This window comes from Amblyomma americanum, chromosome 9 (genome assembly GCF_052857255.1).
Source record: "Amblyomma americanum isolate KBUSLIRL-KWMA chromosome 9, ASM5285725v1, whole genome shotgun sequence".
Taxonomy (NCBI): Eukaryota; Metazoa; Arthropoda; class Arachnida; order Ixodida; family Ixodidae; genus Amblyomma; species Amblyomma americanum.
The window spans coordinates 124,362,125-124,381,086 of NC_135505.1; positions in this window are offsets into that span (position 1 = coordinate 124,362,125).

Consider the following 18,962-nt stretch of genomic DNA (forward strand, 5'->3'; position numbering starts at 1 on the left):
ACCTAGCGTCAGTTTATTATCCTCAAACTCTCTAAGTATTAATTCTTTTTGTGTTAGCAAGGCTAACTCAGTAGACATGCCTCGACAAAACCCAAACTGCTGTTTTGATAGTATGATGTGCTTATCGCAGAAAGAAGTGATTCGTTTGAAAATGATCTTCTCCAATCTCTTTGAAAAAACTGGTAACACAGAGATGCGTCGTTATTTTTGAAAAATTGTTTTTGTTTCTTGATTTATATATAATTCCTACGCTAACACGCCGCATACTTTCTGGGAAGGCACCAGTGAGTAAACAGGTATTGAAAATGGGAAAAAGAACTGCTATCAGTAGGTCTAGAACGAGCTTATTGGGTTTAATTTCAAGATCATCAATGTCCCGCGCTTTACTATCCTTTAATGACATAAAAGTAGAGTAGATTTCATTACAAGTGGTTGGTTCAAAAAATGCAGTTTTACAGTTAGTTGCACCTCAATATTTTTTTAATTTCATCGCTGTCGAATACAAGAGAGCCTGAGGCAAGAGCGGTGAATTATTTATTAAACCCGTCTGAAAGATCCTTGTCTTCTAGTGTTCGATCATTTACAGTTAGTTGAAGTACTTGACTGTTTACAACGTGTACCAGAGTTTACTGTTTGTTGAGTTCGCGCCATGAAACACAAGTTTGACGAGCTGAGCCATTGAACAAGCTCTTAAAATATGCGTTTCTAGTTTTATGTAAATAGGCTGTGACAAAATTTAGGCATTTTTTTAAAAGCAGAGAGATCCTCCGAGTTCCTTGTTTTGACAAACTTTGTGTATAAGCGTTCTTTCTTTTTAATCATTCTGAAACATTGATCTGCCATCCAAGGCTTGCGTAACTATTTTGATTTCTTCACTATCTTTAACCTAAAATAGTTGTGATAACATGACTTCAAAAGTGACAAAGATTTCATATGTTAGTTGAGCAGTAGAGCATTCAAACACTGGGCTCCACTTTAGTTTGCTGATTTCGTTTCTAAATGCTTCAAGGGTCCTAGAATTTATTTGTCAAAACGTATAGTTTCAGGGCCGGTGAGCCTGTCGTGTATGAAATAGATTACTTGTGTGTATCATGCATACAGGAAAGGGATCACTTAAGCCTGTGTTTATTCGGCTCTAATTAACACAGTCATCCCCATTTTTTTGCCACAAATAAGTCTAAAAGGCTTTCAGAGTGATGGGTGATTCGTGCAGGCTCGGTGACGAACTTTCCATGTGAAAATCAATCAAGCAAGATTTCAAAATCACGCGAGGCTGCTGTGCTGTCCAACAAATTATTATTGCAGTCATCACCTATAATGACATGCAACTTATAAGATAGTGCCAATTCAACATCTTCTCTAAACAGCTAAAAAAGCGGTTCAGGGTTTCGTTTGATGGGCGGTAAATGACAGGAAACAATTTATTTTCGCTTAGAGTCATTATAACCTCATAATCCGTGTTACTTTTAAAAAACCTCAGGTTGCACAGCACATGCAAATTGTTTCGATATGAACTGCAGCACACCGCCATCGCGTCGTTCGGTCCTATTTAAAAAAAAAAGCTCTCGTATCCCGGAAGAGTGCGAGCATCAGCTTCAGACGAGTACCATGTTTCAGTAATCATAATCACTTGGAACTTGAATCAGAATTCAGCAAGAAACAGAATCAGATCATTGTTTTTCTCGTGCACTTTGGGCATAGCAGTGCAGAACGCTGATATAACTGTTCCCAAGGGGGCAGATTAGATCCCTAGATGCAGACATCAAAGAGACCAAACAGGTACAGGCTAGCAGTCAGTAGGCCCTTGGGGGGTGGGGGCTGCAGAGGGCATCTTTTCCAGGTCAGATTCACAACCAATTCGGATGACGCTGGATGTTTTCGTTTTCCGCGCGTACACTTTGCCGTTCATGATACATGCGAAATGCCAGTTCATCTCTCACCAGTGGTCATACCAAGAAACTTTTTCAATTTTGGGCGAAGACGTTCATTCACAAAAACTTGCTCCGGAGTTTCTCAAGAGTGCACGTGCTACGGCACATCTATTGTGCTCTTATTCTTAGTTTCTCTGCGAAATTCGCATTCGAATTCCTTCAGTTTCGGACCGCACGAAGCAAGCTGACATGAGTCCGACTGCTGTTTCCAGAAAAATCCTATTTTATGTTCTCCGAACCGCATTTTTCGCGCATTATCAATAGCAGTACCGCGCTTTGCACAGTTATTGAAAACTACTACAATATTTGAATTACTACCAGACTTTTGCTGGGGCCTTTCTTCAAACGTTTGGTCATCATTTTTCTGCTCAAGAGCTGTGTACCGCACAGGAACCCGATGGCACATCTCAACATCTTGTTCTGTTATAGCTTCCCAAGTGCGTCACCAACCCTGCCAAGAACATCAATAAGGTTTTCGTTCTGGACCTGGGGAATCTAATCTCAGTGTTTTTCTCCTCCAACAGCGGTACTGCGATGTGATTTGCATCGATCTCTTTTTTGCCAACTTTTTCAGGTGTGCAAGTTCAAGACGCATCTTTTCGTTTGAAGTTTCGAGAGGGGCGTTCTGTTTTTTTTTTTCAAATCAGCACATTCCTCTTTTCGAAAATCTTCAACATTATTGTTCATGTGCTCTAGGCTGGCCTTCAGCTCCCTGATTTCTTTACGTATCTCAAGCTTAAAATCAGCCATCCCAATTCTCATGGTGGAAAACTACGCGTCACAAATGTAACACAGTTACACAACGATTTGCAGCAGAAGCAACGGGAAGAGATTTGCAAGAACAGTAACTGCAGCAGAATTAAAGAGTTCCAACCTGTGAACCCAATAGGAAATGAGCGCCTACTGAATCCGTCACCTCCGTTACCAAGTGACTGCCGAGGCGGCTGCGTTGTCCTTTTCACAGCAGCAGGTGAAGACGATGGTGACGTGGTTTAGCCCAGAAGGATTACACAGCGTTGTGCGCAGTCGCGTCAGTCTGACAGCTGTCCGCAAGTGTCCGACTGCCTTGCTCTTGATAGAGATGATGCTTGGGCTGTGCCCCTGGCAATATTTTTAGATAAGGACAACTGGAAACTTGCCCCCGGGATGCGGCTTCACTTCCGTTACCGCTTTCATCTCAAAGAGACGCGAGCGCCGTCTCTGGGGTTTTGAAAGTACCAAGTAAGTTTTCTTGGTTTTTTTCTTCGCCGCCGCTACGCCCATTCGCTGCGCTTGGTCACGTGAACAGTTTGTTGCAGAAATGGTCTACGCTGGCTCGCGCCTACGTGCCTCGCATCGTCTGCGCCGGGTGCGGATGCTTCAAGCCGCGCTCGTCCACGTATTGCAAAGTTCGCGAGCGCTCTACGCCTACGCCTACGCACCACTTGAGAGCACATCTGGAAATTATTTTCCATGACGCTATAAATCAGCATAAGCTAAACGCTAAAATGTTTTCCACTTTTCTTAGCACTGCTCCGTCTCCTAGCCCATTGATTGATGTCTGAATGGCTGCATCAAAAATGGGAGTCAGAATGTAGTGAGCGCGTCGATTGCGTTTAAAACTTCTCTCCAGAGGGAACTTTGGGGTTCAAAGTAATCTGATAGCACCGTGCTCTTCGCGATAGCGAGGTGGCGTGAATGACAGGAAAATATAAAGGTCTATTAACTGCATCTCCGTGCATCATGCGTACTTACCATAATTGCACTATTTTACTGGTATAAAAGCCTCAACTGTTGTTAGCAGTGCAGATTTAAGAAAGGAAAAGCATCCCATTGTTTTTATCTTATTTTTCGACGCAGATTAAATTCACGTGGCTTTTTTACGGTCACAAGTTCATGTAAATAAATAACTGTTTGCTCAGAGACGGCAAAAAAAAAAACACCCGGCTTGTTTAGCGCAAGATTTTCTCAAGAGTGTATAGGCTATGTATTGCTAACTAATTAACTAACTAATTAACTAACTAACTAACTGAACAATATTGCAAAAGTACCAAGCAATCCAGTGGCGCCATACCGCGGCCGAACTGTTTTAGATGGAACTTGCCATGCCTTGCGCACTCGAGGGGCTAGGGGATTCGTCTTCTTCCTCGCTCGAGGTCCCTGCTGTCTTGCACTCCCAGCACGCCTAATTAAAACCTGGTTTGAGTGCTTCGCCCGTTTGTCGGCGACATATTTGGTGGAGGTGCTGGGTAACGGTCCATGTACGCTGACCTCGAGTACACTCTTGAAATCAATTCTCAACTCGTGGCTACAACACCAGTCCACAAGGCGAGCCGCCGCCTGCGATGCCTACAACCAGAGTTCGGCCAACTCGCAAGACCAGCAAGGGCCATGACGTCCGCTACGGCTAGCCAGACAAGTCAGCATTCCGGGAATGCCCCGCCGTTCGTCCTTCACACGCCTCGGTCGCCTCCATCATTCCACGGTGAGAGGTTTGATGACGTCGAAGACTGGTTGGCCAGCTTTGACCGAGTGGCGGGCTTCAACGAGTGGGACGGCGAGCGCAAGCTGCGCAACGTCTACTTTGCGCTGCAGGACTCGGCCAAAACGTGGTTTGAGAACCACGAAGCTTCCTTTACCACCTGGGAGGCTTTTCGTCGAGAGCTGCTAGCGACATTTACCAGCACTGAAAGAAAAGAGAAGGCTGAAATCGCCCTGCGCTCAAGATCACAGCAGCCGAATGAGAGCGTCACGATGTTCATAGAGGACATGACGCGATTGCTCAATCGGGCCGACCCAGCTATGCACGAAGCCCAGAAGGTACGCCACTTAATGCGTGGCGTAAAAGAGCAGCTTTTTGCCGGACTGGTCCGCGACCCGCCACAAACAGTGTCCGACTTCACCAAGGAGGTAATGGGTATCGAGCGCTCTCTGCAGGAACGGGGCGCCCACTACGGACGTCAGGCTACTGTAGCAGCCGCTTACCAGTACACGCCTACGTCGCTGCTCGCCGAGGATCTTCGGGAGCTTGTAAAAAGCCTTGTGCGCGATGAACTGGCGAAACTTCGCTTTGAAGCTCCACAGGTCAGCGTCGCTGCCGTAACGGATGGGGTGCGCGAAGAAATCCGACGAGTTGTGCAGTCACCCCCAGCTCCACACCCGGCGCCCTCCATTATGACGTACAGCGAGGCGCTACGAAGTCCCAGGCTAGCGATGCGAGCCTTTTCCCCCGTCGCTCCTGTGCCACACCTGCAGGAGCAAGTCGCAACCGTACCCTTCGTGCCGCAGGAGTTCAGGCCACCCGTGAGCAAAGCGCACGTTTGGCGTACGCCAAACAATCGGCCGCTCTGTTACCACTGCGGGGAGCCCGGCCACATCCTCCGCCACTGCCCCTACCGCAGAATGGGTTTAAGGGGTTTTTCACCTGACGCACCTCGACCACGCTATGGTGAAAGACCACGGGATATTGAACAGTACTTGGCTGATAACGTGCGATCTTTGACCTCACAGCGACGCCAGTCCCGGTCGCCATCCCCAAGGCGGTTCTCTTCGCCCGGCCGCCCGTCATCCTCTGGCCTGAAGACGGCGTCCTCCGAGGGTAGGGCTGCCGCTACAAGACCGAGCCAAGAGCCTCCACCCGACGATTCGCCGCGACGCTCCGACCGACGACGACCTGAACCGACGGCCTCGACGACGGGCTGCTACCGACTGGTCTCCGCCGAGATACCGGTATCCACCGACAACCACGAAGTTACCGCACTCGTGGATACCGGCGCCGATTTTTCTGTAATGAGCAGACGGTTAGCCACGGCCTTGAGGAAGGTTCTGACCCCTTGGTCTGGGCCGCAGATCCGGACAGCTGGTGGCCATGTGGTAACTCCGATCGGTGTCTGCACTTCGCGAATCCAGATCCGCGGTGTTACTTTCCCTGGCTGCTTTGCTGTGTTACCCGAGTGCTCCAAAGACCTCATACTCGCTTTGGATTTCCTTCTGGAGTACGGTGCCGTTATCAACCTCCAGGAGCTAATAGTGTCGTTTTCCACCCAAAGCCCTGTCGACGACGATACCGAGCCACGTAGGGCTAAGTTATGCGTCTGTGACGACCACGTATTGATCTCGTCCAGAGTCAGCATGTTTGTTACCGTCGAGTGTGATAACAGCCCCAGCACTCGTGGCATCGCTGAAACCAACATCTCACTGCTCCTGGTACGGCAAGTCTGTGTAGCTCGCGGAATTAGTGAATTGAACAGTGGGCGAACCGAACTTTTAGTGACCAATTTTGGCTCTGAACCCCAGTGTTCGCCTGGCAAAACAGCTATAGCGTATTTCGAAGAACTTAGCGAATTCTCGGGACAGCACTCGCTGAAATCCCGGCATCAGTGGAGGCACCGACCACTCCCATAAAAACCGACGTGAACCCTACCCTCCTGTCTAATCAGAAACGCTGCCTAGAGAGCATTATCGAATCTTTCTGCGACTGTTTTGCCTCGACCTCCAAGGTTGAGCAGACTCTGCTCATAAAGCACCGCATTATAGTTGACGCAAACCAGCGACCGTTATGCCAGCCGCCTTATCGGATCTCTTCGAAGGAACGGGATGCCATCCGCCGACATGTTTAAGAAATACTCCAAGACGACGTGATACAACCGTCGACGAGCCCGTGGGCATCGCCTGTTGTTCTAGTGGCGAAGAAAGATGGAACCCTATGGTTCTGTGCTGATTACAGGCGTCTAAACAAAGTCAGCAAAAAAGACGTTTATCCTCTGCCGCGCATTGATGACTCCCTGGACCGGTTAGCCACGCCACGTACTTCTCGTCACTAGATTTACGCAGTGGCCATTGGCAAATCGAGGTGGACGAACGCGACCGGGAAAAGACCGCGTTTTGTGCCGAATTATCGGCGTTTTGTGCCGAACTTCTCCCAGATCGCTGAGCCTCTTAACCGCCTCACGAAAGATGCCGAACCGTTTCTCTGGGGCCAGGAGAAACAACAGGCCTTCGAAGACCTCCGCACTCGTCTCCAGTGTACGCCCATCCTTGGCCACTTCGATGAGTCCGCCGACACTGAACTGCACACCGACGCCAGCAACATCGGCCTCGGTGCGGTCCTTGTGCAGTGGCAGGATGGTATCGAACGTGTCATTGCATACGCAAGCCGCACCTTGTCATGGTCGGAGGCGAACTATTCCACTACTGAAAAAGAATGCCTGGCAATTCTGTGGGCAGTGAACAAATTTCGCCCGTATTTATACGGCCGCCCTTTTAGAGTCGTCAGTGATCACCGTTCGCTTTGTTCGCTGGCGAACCTCAAAGATCCCTCGGGATGGCTTGCACGCTGGAGCCTTCGCTTTCAAGAGTTCGATGTCACCATCGTTTATAAGCCCGGTGGGAAGCACAGTGATGCCGACTGTCTGTCTCGTGCTCCTATCGAGGATAACCGAGGTGATCCTGACGACGATTCTATTTTTCTCGGCGCCATCTCCACGTCCGTCCTCACTCAACACCACAGGGACGACAGTGAACTACGGCCCCTCATTGAGTATCTTTAAGGCAGCGCTGCGTCGCCCCCACGAATCTTCTCACGTGGACTGTCGTCATTCTGTTTGCGCGATGGCGTTCTGTATAAGAAAAACTACAACCCGATGGAAGCTGCCTATCTGCTCGTCGTACCTGCGGCCTTGCGCGACGAAGTCCTGCAGGCGTGCCATGATGACCCATCTTCTGGTCACCTGGGTTTTTCCCGCGCTTTCGCGCGGATACGCGAAAAGTACTACTGGCCCAGGGTTGCTGCAAATGTCCAGCGTTACGTCGGAACTTGCCGCGAGTGCCAACGTCGCAAGACGCCGCCGACTTAGCCAGCCGGACTACTGCAGCATATTCATCCGCCATAAGTCCCCTTCCACCAAGTCGGCATGGACTTACTCGGCCCATTTCCGGAGTCCTCGCTGGGTAACCGCTACATTGTGGTCGCCACCGATTACCTCAGCCGGTACTGTGAAACTAAAGCTCTTCCTCGTGGTACTACTGACGAAATTGCGAACTTTTTCGTTCAAAATATTGTGCTTCGTCACGGTGCACCCATCATCGTTGTAACTGACAGGGGAACGGCGTTCACTTCGGCCCTTACGCAGGAAGTTATGCGCCTGAGCGGCACAAGTCACCACAAAACAAGAGCTTATCACCCTCAAACGAACCGACTCACCGAACGGCTCAACAAGACGATCGCCGACATGATTTTCATGTATGTTGACGCAGACCACCACATTTTCCTACAACACTGCTCTACAAGAAACGACACGCTTCACTCCATTTCGATTAGTGCATGGTCGCGAAGCCACAACCATGCTGGACGCCATGTTGCTTCCGACTAGTAGTAAATACCTCATCTTTTATGGGTGCTGCCCGATTCGTCCGTCACGCCGAGGCCGCCCGCCAACTCGCCCGACAGCGCATCTGACACCAGCAAGCTCTCGACGCTCGCCGCTATAACCTCCGCCACCGAGCTGTTAGTTACCAGCCCGGCGAACAAGTCTCGGTTTGGAGCCCAATCCGCATGCGTGAGCGCTCCAAAAAGCTTCTGCGCCGATATTTTGGACCCTACGAGGTACTCCGCCAAGTCAGTGAGGTGAACTATGAAGTTCTCCTCCAAGGAACAGTTCGCTCCTCTAGACGGCCGACCCCCGAAGTCATCCATGTCGCACGGATGAAGCCTTACTACTCCCGCTAGCGCTTCAGGCGTGTCTACACCAGCCGCCGGAACATTCGCCGTCCCTTGCCTTCCTGTTTCTCATTGTTGCGGCACCGAGTCGTTGCCCTTCAGAAAGGGGGAGTAATGCAACAGTACCAAGCAATCCAGTGGCGCTATACCGCGGCCGAACTGTTTTAGATGGGAGTTGCCATGCCTTGCGCACTCGAGGGGCTAGGGGATTCGTCTTCTTCCTCGCTCGAGCTCCCTGCTGTCTTGCACTCCCAGCACGTCCAATGAAAACCTGGTTTGAGTGCTTCGCCCGTTTGTCGGTGACAATATGACCTAACTGGAGTTTTTTTCTGCAGTTCTGTAGTTATCAATAAGCGCTTGAAAACTTGCCATTCTGTATGGAAGTGAAACCTGGTAGCGGGGGTACCTAATTTTAGTCTGAGCTAGTTTAGTCACTATCACGCAGCTTATGGAAGAAGGCGTAGCGAGTGCAGCGAAGATGCACTAATTACGCGTTCAAGAATGTTCGTTCCTCATTTGAAGGATCGAGGTCATAAGACATATGTGGCAATGTTCCAAGACAAAATGTGAACTGTCTATTTGCCGGAATAATAAGACGAGGGCTTTAGAAAGGCCGCTAAAGCTCGAAACTGTGGGGGAATAATGATGACGTCAAAGAGTTGACAAGGATTTGAAACTATAAATGTTGTCATCAGCAGGGTGTTATTTTTATACACACTGCACAGCTAGTTACTATGTTTTCCGTGCTTAGACAATGTCCCCTCTGTAGGCTGACCTTAGCCTTTACGAAGAATAAAGAGGGAGCCTGTAGCAACCTCCATGCATTCAAGTTTGGAGTATTGGAGTTATAAAACGGAATAGGACTATCACATCTTTTTCTCACACCGCGGTGCTTACTGGCACTAGTCATTCGGCTGATCCTTCCAAGATCGCGGTAACAAATCTTTGCCAAGGCGGGTGCACGAAAACAAGTTGATTGCCCAATTCAAGCATGACATTATTAACATTTGAAAAGGAGCCGACAGGAACGTGTGGTAATGATGTTTCGCCTTTGATGTGTGTGTAGAAAACAATCGGTTGCGTTTCACAAGTTGGGGTATTAAAATGAAGCTGTTTGGAGGCATCGCCATGGTGGTTTAGTCACTATGACATTCAGCTGTTGAGTTGAAGGTGATGAGGTCGGTATAAAGCGGCGCTGGCAGCATTTCGATGGTGATGAAATGAAAAAAAAAAACCTCCATACAAGGCGAGATCAGCTGTCACGAAATAACTCCTAAAATTGATATTTACTCTAGGGCAACAAATGGACCGCCTCTTAATCCTCTTCCCATCTTAAAAACTTAAAACACAGTTTAGAATCACCGCAGATTTTATTTCGTGTGCATTTTATATATCATGAAGACCTCATGGTTTTCTTTCCTTGACTTCAAATATCAACCATTCACATTGCACTTTATACCGAAAATCAGCGTCTACAGAAAAACCGCTCTACACATGTACTGGAATAAAAAAAGAACATAATGGCTGGCTGCATAATTCACCCCGTTCTAAGGAGTTCATGGAAAACATGTTTATGATTTTTCATGTATTTAGATCGACTCATTAATACATGAAGAGTTTTATGAAGGAAGCTCGTAACTCCTCGCTGCCACTTGAAAATGTGGTAACAATGAAGCACGTGGTTTATTAATGCGAATTTTAAAACTGTCACTCAAAGGAATATATTTCCTTAGTGAGAAACGTTTTTGAAGAAAGATTTATGTGATGCAACTAAGAGCTAAAGCTGCTCTACTTACATGATCGAGCGAGATAATGTTTCAATGAGAGAAATACAGTAGAACATGAAATTACGTTATTTCTTACAGTTACTCAGCTTTGTTCTGGCTATAGCAGAAGGAGGAAACGCCATGTGAGTGCCAGTTTCGACGTAAGGAGGATACCAGGCGCCCCAGAATAGCCGCCAGCTTAGTAATGCTGAGTTCTTGCCAGCTGTTTAAGTCTCTAGTCTGTGCATTTGCCTCTGATACCTATAGTTCCGTGGTTATCATTCGTAGAGTGCTTAAAATTTTCAGAGCTCATTTTGAATCGCTGAAGATAATTTTTTTTGGAATACAAATCAAACATCTAATTCCTAGCAAGATGCTTAGATATAGTTACTCAGAGTAAAGCCAAAGCACCCGTAGAGAAAAAAAAAGGAAATAAAATTCTGGGTGGGCCTAGCGGAACTACTGCAAGGGGCGCAAGTTCCCAGGGCATTCGGGATATAGAAAACAAGTGAAGAAAGTGGCTGATGGGGCTAGTGGGAAATTCATGATACCTAGAGAAAACAACTGGTCCTAGTGTGGCCGTCGCTGCTGAGTGGTTACAGAGTAAGCAATTCTACCATATTGAACACCAACAGACTCAAACAGAAGGTGGAAAATGACTTCGCAGCACAACCGTAATGTATCAGGAAATGGTTTGGCGAGTATTGAACCGGCGAACTACGAGAACATTCAATTGTATTCTGTTCCATTTGTTGAGGAGCCTCAACGTCGCGAATGAATAGGTCAATTTCACGCACTGTTGAAATGTTTTTGTGAAATCAATTTGAGAATCTGAATACGGCAAGTTGCCTCAATCCTACCATCTGAAAATATTTTGGAAACGGGTACATGCAACCGTCACGCTCTCGGCCACCAAGAAACTTGCGCATTGTGCGTTGCGGAAAAACTGCTTGCTGAAAAAGGCGGGTATGCACAATAAAACAAAATCCGCACATCACTTGCTCTTAAAGTGACGTGTATAAAAACTCCCTTGTCCTGACTTCCAAGGCCAAGGTCTCCAGTGGTGTGCAGACAACGAGAGCTAAAAAGCATTCCAAGCTTAAAAGCTACAGCTTAAAACGCATGCGTACTGCCTAGGTGCATGAAATGCCGCCGCTCACTCAGAGACGGCGCCAGACTCGTATGCGCCTAGCGCGCCGAAATCCGGTGCGTCGAGAGAAGAATCACTCTCACGCGCGCTCCAGAAGAGTCCAGAAGCTGGGAGAAGCATCACCTGTTTATTCATGGAGAGCGCGTAAGCTTGTGTGTATTGTGTGGTGCCATGTGCACTTCGCTCGCGCTGATCGGTATCAGGGAGTAGTGTAGAAACTTCAAACCTCTGGAAGCGTAACTTCTAGTCTGACCAATGGCGACGCGATCTTCGGCGCAGACATCGGCAGTATGGAAGATACATGTATCTACGGTACTCTCTTTCGACACATTTTATGTATCAATATTAGGAATCACTTGCTAGATATGAAAGTATCTGGGTCTTTGTATCGAAAGTATATTTTAATGTACTGTGTATCTTACGGCCACGAGATAGACATAAAAACAAGCGTGCCACAGATTTTCAGGCAGCTGTTAGTCACATTTAGGCTGGCGCCGATTACACTGGCAGTAGCACACTGTAAAAAGTAAGGGACTACTAAAAGACGGTGCCAATGCCGGTCGCCGTGGTCAGTTTACATTTTTCCTGCGTGTGTTGCTTGGTAGATAGACGACCGATACGTTGCTCGTCTGCGCACTTAGTAACAAGAGACGAGAAAATAAGCTCGCCATTATGATTGCCCCAACACCCTTTAACCGATATTTTATGTTGCGGTGGTTGCTAACAGAAATGGAAGACTGACGTTCATACTCAGGAGCTTGCAAAACATTTGTCGTTTATTTTGCAAGAACGATAAAGGTCACACCCTCTTACACTCGTGGGTCATGGGGGTAATCAATCCGAGCAGCGTCTAGTGCACCAGCTGATGCATTCCTTTCAGTTAGATGAGCAGCGCTATAAGGAGTAGTTATCAAGAGGAACTTGAGAAACTTCGGTTGCTTGACTAGTCTTCGAGGATCCCCCAGTCGACTTAGATATAGTCCTTCACTCTTATCAGTGGAAACTAGGTCCCCGCACAAAATAGAATACTCGTCTGCTCGTCTGCTCCTGCTGAAAGGCTTTTCTCCTTTTGTTCGCTTAGAATACTGCCGCGTCTTGGGGCTCTTTAGGACCGGCGGTTTGAAGAAATGTTACTTACTAGCTTTGACATCTAAATAACAGAGATTAGCAAGAACTGTTGTACCTAATAAAAACGTTTAGCACTTTTATACTTTTTTGTTTTCCAAGTGCGTTTAGAGAATGCCCAACTTCAAAAATCTGATAATTGGAGTGCTGAGGAAATACCTACTCAGATTTGTTAAGCGCACCGAGCTTCTACGTTTTAGTACAGTGCAAAGGCAGAGAGAACTGTAAATACTGCAGTACCATAGGAAGAGCATAACAACTAGCTTCTCGTTTTATTTTTATGCAGTCAAGAGCTGAGAGCCCCGTCTGCGTGAAGAACGTTACCCTCAAAAAAGCTTTTTCTGGGCTGCTTATAGGAGTGTTCATTTCAGCAAGAACATGGCTCCATTGTAATGCTAAACTCTTAACGAAGACAGCTGCGCTGACAGAGGAGCTAGAGGAAATGCGTGCGACCGGACTTGTTTAAAGAGTTTCAAATGCAATGGCCTATATCAAGAACTAAAAAAATGTGCAGAAACCACGCATGAATTCATGAACTTAACAAATCACATTACCATTTTTGATAATATATTGATAATTTAGTATCGACTACACAGTATCTGGTATCTGCATCCGAAATAAATTTTGGTTAGGTATCTTTTACTGGTACCGAAAATAAAATTTTTGACGGTAAAGGGCACTGTTATCGAAGATCATTTTTTCAAGTATCGTGACTAGTTCCGCCTCGGCGTGAGGGTGACAGAACGTTTCACTGTGGATGCTATGTGTCTTTGTGTTAGTTACGTTAGCTTGATTTGTAGCAGGAATGCAATTTCATACGTAACATTGTTGCTGTGCTCAACATTGTGTTGGTAAATGTCTTTCCGAGGCAAGAGGTACGACGAGTTTAGCGAGAAGAAAAACGGCTAATTGAACGCTGACTTCTTTGAAATTTATTCGAAGTTACTCTCAAATAAAATTTTCCAATCTGTTTTCCTTCATAGCACACCGGAGCGGCTGCGCCACTCAAATGACACCGTTTAGGCTCGTCGTAGGTATGAAAGCGATCACCACGCTCGATGTCTTACTCCTAAACGTCACCGATGAAGACAACCTTGACGCCGCCTCCTACATTTGCGCTCCCGGCTACGGACCAAAGACCAACAGCGGACCGTCGCCAGACGCTACAGCCAACGAAGACGCAACGCGGAATACAAGTCTGGGGTCGGAAGCCCATTTGCCGATGCTGAGTGAGAAACTTTTGCGCTGCTATTTCTGCCCCTACAAGGTTCTTCGTCGATTAAGTGAACTGCATTATGAAGTCATCCCTGATGGAATTACAGAATTGCAGCGACACACGCACGACCAGTAGTTGCCGATGTCGTGAGTCTAAAGCCGTATTATGAGAGCTGAAGGGCACGGTGTTTTTGTACCGTGTTTGCTTTTGTAATGTCTGGGTTTTTTTTTTCTAAACCTTTTTTTTAAAGCATCGGGTCGGTGTTTCTTGGGAGGGAGGTGATGCCGCGATTCTTTGTAGTGTTTGTTTTTTATGCTGAAAGCCGTCAGCACTGGGCTAAAACGTTTTGTTTGTGACGTGACATGGGACCAGATTTATCTCGAATGATCACAGCCACGTGCAACAGGCTGCTGTAGTTTCTTTGGAGCGTTATCGCCACTGCTCATTGCCAGAATTAACACGAGCCAGACCAAGAGTGGCAGGCAGCCTGTTAGACGACCGCCGAGCACGGTTCCTGGTAAGGCGCCGCCGAGTCACTTAGTTATCTGTGCGCGCAGATCGGGCCATTGCAGTTATTTTTGGAAGCCCTTTTCACTGTTTAACCTACCTAACTACCGGCACGGCGTAACCACAACATTACTATTCTCTTCCCTAACCGTTCTTTTTTTAATGCTCTCAGTATGTCTTCCAGATATCCAGTGGCTATCAAGGAGGGACTGAGACCCCATTTGGACACTACATATGACTGGCATTTTGCCTTCTGATGTTCGGTCGAAAACTCATCGCCGATTCTTGCGTTCAGGATTTTGAAGCGAAAAGCTTCACTAAGCTAGGTAAAGCAGTCCTAGCGCAGGCCTGAGAATGACCTTGAACGACCCTCAGCCCAACTAGGTTAGCCGTGTATGGCCATATGTGGTACAGTTATGGTGTCCAAACCTTGACCCCTGATCTTGACCCATGATCTTTAGTTGACATTTGACTTCTGACATTGGGTGACCTTTGCGTTGACTTTTGACCTAACATCATCTGATGGGGTGACTGAAGCCACATGATGACATCCGATGGAAGTGTCATAAGACCTTGTGATGCCACGTCATAGCCACGTGGTCGTATGGTGATCGAGCTGCCATGGACGAGCCTAAGACACATAGCAAACATGCTTGATTTTCGCTCCATTGCAGGGTTAGCCAAGTTCAGCCACTGCCAATTTTATTTGTTCCGGACGGAGCAAATGTGGCAAATACAGAATGTGCACTTTTGCACTACACTTAAAACAGCGAGTGGCCACCAGACTGTACCACACAACACTTTGTGTTAGTGCTTAGTCCTGTTGGCTTAATTTGAAGAACGCACAGTCATTGCCTGGGCTAACAATTAAGCCGCGTTACAAGCTTTGCGTCCTGTTTTACGAACTGTAAACGGCCATACTTGCCGAGCCTCAGACACGCTGATAGCACTTGAAGAAATTGTGAGGAAAGCTCGTTTAAGCCAGCTTTGGTGCGCGTTTGAACCAGCATTGAACAAGTGTGTTTGAACTAGCTGGTAGTATTATATTTACGGTAATGTCGCGTGGGCGTAACAACAGGCATGAACTATGTCGTGGACGACTGTAGGGTAGCCTGGCGAAGGAATCAAAAGAGCTCCTTATAGGGCGAACCTGTGTACAGTATTATTAAAAGAAAGAAAAAAAGGCTAAGGGTTTTAATGTAACTTCTTTATTATCATTGGAGCGCTGTCACACTCAGTACAGAGTATCTGTGGATAAGCAGGTCAGAAAAGCAGGTGTAAGTAGGGGCCCATCAGGCTTCGTGGCCACGGCTTTCCTTGAATCACACAGAAATTCAAGTATCTCATAGCAGGATGCATCACACAATGACAACCCCGTGGGCACGATGGGCGTGGACTCCTTAGATTGCACTGAAAATTGAGAACGAAATATTTTGACGCGACTCTCGAAATGAACTGACAAGCAAAAGCACTACAGCTTGCAACAAAGTGATTTCGACTCAACACTCAATTCTGCGGTGTCAGCTTGCTTATCTAACCGCAAGAGATTTGGCAAAATAGTCCGTTTTAGCAAAAAAAATGTAGTAAACATTACAGTCGCAGTTACGCTTTTCCGATCGTGTCGTTTCGCACAAATCTGTTTACGAGGTATTTTCAGGCATTTTATAATGACACGGACCTTTTTTGTAAGCCATCATCATTGTGATTATTCCTTTTAAGGGCGCAGCAGAATGAAATTAAGAAGAATGAGCCTTGTCTTGTGAGCGCCGCTCCCACCCAATGTCCTCAAATTTTTCAACCTCATTTAGTCACACGAGTCTCTGTCGCACCCTTCTACGTATTCCTTTCAATGGAATCCAGTTGAGAGGCCTAATAAACCATCCGTTACTTGCTCTGTCTAGTACTAATGTTACGCCGAAACCCGCTTTTCTTTCTCCGTTTTGGCTAATATGTGTATTTGCCATGGTTTTCGAAGAGCACTAGGTTTATGAGGCTTAATGTCCTAAAGCGACTCAGGCTATGAGGAACGCTGTAGTGGAGGAATCTGGATAATTTCAACCACCTGGTGTGTTATTTAGCATGCACTGGTATCGTACCGTACACGAGTGCGCAGCATTTCGCCTCCATCGAAATGCGACCGCCGCAGCCGGGATCAGTACCGCGTCTTTCGGATCAGTAGCTTAACATCATAAGCACTAAGGTACCACGGCGGCTTAAGAGAAAGCATGACCGCCATCACGGATTCTTTCTTATAGTAGCAGTTAAAAATACATTGCGCTTGCTGTCAACGTCGGCTTCGAGCATTAAATGGTATAGCCCAAGCAGTCGTTTTCTCGGCGATAGAAGTCACTAAGGTGGCCTCAAAATTGATGTCCTTTCCTTGCGAGTTGCCAGTTGAAAAGTAAGCAAAAAAGGGCGTAGCCATCTACCGAGGTGGATGCGTCATTTACACCAAGAGTTTCATTTTAAGGTAACCAAGTTTTAAAAAAGGCGGAGTGCCCTAGCCCCAGTGAAACTAGCCGCTGCTGTAGAGCGTCGCTTGGTATAGTCTGCTGCATTTTTGCGTTATGCGAAATCAATTGATTTATAAAAACAAATTCGATTTATAATAACTGCTGACTGTAGAGCGTCGCTTGGTATAGTCTGCTGAATTTTTGCGTTATCCGAAACTAATTGATTTATAAAAACAAATTCGATTTACAAAAACTTCCTAATCATTCGCTTAGGAACACACTCAATTCACAAGTTGTGAATAGTCTTAGAAAACAGCTGACAGAAATGTTTGCAACAAAGTAACGTTTGCGCAAGCCGGTTTTACTTTTGCTACCTTAAAAATAAGTTCTGTCAATAAAAATATTCCACGTGATGCTTCAACATTTATAGACGCGTCTCAGAGAACAACATGACACATGAACAACATGAACATATGGCAAAGGAATTTACACAGCCATGAACGCAGAACTCATCGATTTTTGGGCGTGGCTGCTCCTTGGCTTCTCGAACCGGCCTACAGAAACTAACTGGTCTCTCCTCAAACACAAAATGCACCAAACGATTGATAAGCACATCCCTACTATTACCGTCACTGAAAAATCATGGTCCCCCCAAAAAAGGTTAATCTTTTCCATGTAAAAACTACCGTCCCATTTCCCTCACAAGCGTTTGCTCAAAACTAATCGAACATGTTATTTATTCTCACAACAGCGAATTTGTAGTCTCAGCCAACTTTTTCGCCCTAACCAACATGGTTTCTTAAAATACTTTTCTGTGATTCCCAACTTGCCCTTTTTTATCAATTAGCTTAGTTTGCATATGGACTTAAATATTCCTGTTGACGCGCTCTTTCTTGACTTTGAAAACGTCTTCGATTAAGTACCGCACAAAAGTATACTACTAAAACTCTCGCGTCTAAACCTTAATCATTTAGTGATGAACTGGCTTCAAATTTTTTTTGACTAACAAAGAGCAATTCATCTACGCTAACAAATCGTCGTCCAATCGTTCTCCGGTTACTTCAGATGTTCCTCAAGGCACAGTGCTCGGACCTTTGCTTTTTCTGATTTACATTAACGATCTTCCTTCCGACATTACCTCTAACATCCGGCTATGTGCATATGATTGTGTAATTTACCGCCCGATTTCTAGAAGCACTGACGCCGACACCCTTGAACAAGATTTAACCCGAATTGAAATTTGGTGCAAGCATTGGTTAATGTCCCTTAATATTGCTTAAACATGTATGATTTCTTTCCATCGCAGGCAATCCCACATTCTCTCCAAATATGCTCTTTTTGGTTCTGAAGTGTCTTCCGTTCTTACCTATAAGTATTTGGGCATTACTTCTCATACCCTACCATGGTTTTCACATATAACGAACATCGCTAATGAAGCTAACCGCATCCTTGTCTTCCTACGTCGAAATCTTCGTTTTGCTACCCCTTCCATTAAATTATTAGGTTACCAAACTTTCGTCCAAAATAAATTAGATATTGCTTCAGGAGTATGGGATCCTTATCAGTGAAACCTCTCACTAACTCTTGAAAGAATACGAAGTCGCGCTATCCGCTTCATTTACTGTGATTATTCATATTATACTAGTTAGCCTTCTCTAAAATCTAGAGCCCCCGTATCTAGTCTTGAAACAAGTAGAAAAATATCTCGATTATGCTTGTTCCATAAGTATTATCATTCATCTTTAGGAGCATCAATCCTATCAGCAGCACATTGTCTTTACAGGCGCATTGATCACAGCAAGACCGTGTACCCTTCCCCTGCAAGAACTGCATCTCATTTCCGATCTTTTTTTGTCAAATAATCTCGGGACTGGAACGATCTGCCGCCAGAATCCATACACCTTACCAATCCTATCAAATTCAAGAAAAAGATTGAGGTCATCCTCATATAATCTGTCATGGCCGTCCCTCAAGTAATGCCCCATATCTGCGACCTTGCAGGCAATAAATAAGTAAATAAGTAAATAAATAAATAAATAAATAAATATCTTTTTCTCTCCAAGGCTCTCTACGAAGGGGCTTTCCGTGTGCACTGGCCGAGATATATGCGGCACCAT